This window comes from Zonotrichia leucophrys, chromosome 7, assembly GCF_028769735.1.
Source record: "Zonotrichia leucophrys gambelii isolate GWCS_2022_RI chromosome 7, RI_Zleu_2.0, whole genome shotgun sequence".
Classification (NCBI taxonomy): Eukaryota; Metazoa; Chordata; class Aves; order Passeriformes; family Passerellidae; genus Zonotrichia; species Zonotrichia leucophrys.
The window spans coordinates 10,417,516-10,420,104 of NC_088177.1; positions in this window are offsets into that span (position 1 = coordinate 10,417,516).

Sequence of the window (2,589 nt, forward strand, 5' to 3'; positions counted from 1 at the left end):
TCCTGGCTCAGGTTTCAATTTCCATGTTAATTCATTGTGGTTCCCCAGATAGCTGGAATTTGCTCCAGCAGGATCTGGGAGATGATGAAATGGGTGGGTGTGCTCTCCTGTGTCCCTGTGAGAGCCTGGAGCGATAGGTGACACAGTTTTACTGTCCACCAGGCACCATCTCTGCTAGATCTCCAGCAAAAAAGCAAAGCAGAGGTGAAAAGCAAAGCAAAAATGCTAAATGAGGAGCTTTTCTTAGTACAGAATGCAAACAGAGCCATGGCTCTGGTAGGTGAGAAGCATCTGGAAATCGGTGAAGTTTGATTAGGAAGGAACAGAGTGATTTTACACAGCAACCCAGCCCCAGTCATCACTTATGTAGAGAAGAGGGAGACTCCAGACAGGGAGAGAACAGTGATTTCCCTGAGTGCCAGACAAGCCCATGTTGGCTGTGAAGGGTTTAGGCACAGGCCCCACCACTCCATGGCACTCATGTTTCTGTGTGACATCCAGGAGAGGAAATGCTGCGAGCCTGTGTTCAGTTCCAGCACTCTGGGGCACCACAGGACACTGACAGCAAACACAGGCAGAACTGCCATTTCCCTGAAATGCCTGAAAAAGCAGCACCTTGCCAAAAATGGCACAAGCTCTTTGAGGAAGACAGCCATAGGTGGTTATTTATCTGTTCCCTTAGAGCTGAGTGAGATCCAGGCCCTGGAGAGCCGGGATCCAGGATGAGAACAGGGCTTGCCGCAAGAGCCTGTGAGCTGAATAGAAATCATGGCTAAACAGGAGGATGGGAAGGGAGACAGAGTTGTGGGAAGAGGCATGGGCAGCATCACACAGCAGGCAGTGCCACAGCCAGCGAGCCTTGGAGCACTCTCTAGCTGGCAGATGGGTTTAGTTGCAGCAAATCATCCATTTTCAGATTTTGCTGATTTTTACACGGTCTAATTTTAATAACAGAAGAAAAGAGTGAGACATTTTTTCATCAATCACTTTTTCCTTTGTTTTTCCTCCCAAGTAACTGCACTAGGTATTTGTATTTTAGCCTTAGAAACATGGATAACATTTTAATGAAGAATTTGTGGGGACAAAAAATTGAAAATAAATGTTGTCTCTTCTCTGTGTTCAAAACCCAGTGGCTTTGGATTCTCCAGGAGTTTCTTGTGCTTTCTGAAAACGCTGTTATCTTGTATGCCCTGCATTCATAATCTGTTGTGCTTCCTTCTTTGTGTTCTGACCTTCCTTGCTCAGAGTCTCAAGTCACAACAGGACAAATTCTGCCTTTTCAAAATCATCTTCCTGATGTTTTGTGGCTAGAAAAAGAAGGGGTTTTCCCCCCCCAGAAAACATTGTTAAATCAATCCTTTTCATTTTTCACCTCAAACAAAGCCAAGTTTCTCAGCTTTTCATTAAAAAACAAGTATTTGAAGTTGTTCAGGAGGCCTTAAAATGAACATTTCCAGGTTCTAGAATAAACACTGTCATTTTTCAGATACTACTTTTCAAGGAAGCAGGATTTAATCATGTAGCTTCTGTTCCATTAACTAGGTCCCATTAATATTTTGAGCTAGCTTAGTACAGCTGTTTGGGAATTGGAAAATGCAAGGTTATGCAAATTCAGTGAGGGGTGTTGGTGTTCCCCTGCATGAAACAGTGTCTGGGGGAAAAGCCTGTTCTCAGCTGAAATCTCTTGGTGCAAAGCAGGACTGAGTTCCATCAGTCCTGGGCACAGAGCACCCGTGCTCATGTGGCAAATCCACCTGGAAGCAGCAGGGAGCCTTCAGGATGGGGAGGACAAACGCCACCCCTCATCAGGCAGAGCTGAGGCAGGTACTAATTATACTAATTAACCTGGAGCTGCAGTGGGGCTGCTCCTGCCTCGTGCCCTGGTGGTTCCTGACTCTCTTGGGGCGAGGGCAGGATCAGCCTTGGCTCTGCTTGTGGTGCAGCTTCCCTCCTCCTTTTCCTCCACCTTTTCCATGCATTTCAGGCATGGAAGCTGTGTCCCTGTGCCCATCTGTGCTCTGGAAGCACTGGAGCTTTAATTGTGTGGAGCTGTTTCCCTGAGCTAAATGAGCAGACACATGGGGGTGACAATTTGAGCCCTGTATGAGTTCGGTGGTACAAACTGAGCCTGGGACTCAGGCCAAGGCAGCAGGGCCAGAGGGAATTTAATGGGTCTTCCTGCAAAACACAGCTACAGACTTTCAATTGACTTTCTTCAATTTGTCTAACTAATGTCTTCTCCAGCCTTGCTTTTTAATTCATGATACTGTCATCAATCACATAATTATGACCTCATCTCATTCTCTGTGAAGACCTGGGTGACAAATAAGAACAGGGTCACACTTCAGTTTGTGTTGCTGTGTTTTATTGCCTAGATGAAAAGAAGCAAACATGCTGGGGACAGAATTCCCAAAACATAAAATCCTGCTGACAATATGCAACATTTGGCTATTTTTGGAGAGCTGGAAAGCAGAACTTTTTTGGTTGATTGGTTTTATTGACACTGTTTTCCACATAAATACACACCTTGTCAGACCTGGGAACAGACTCCTTTTAACTCATCTCAGGAGCACACATCAGCACCATAAC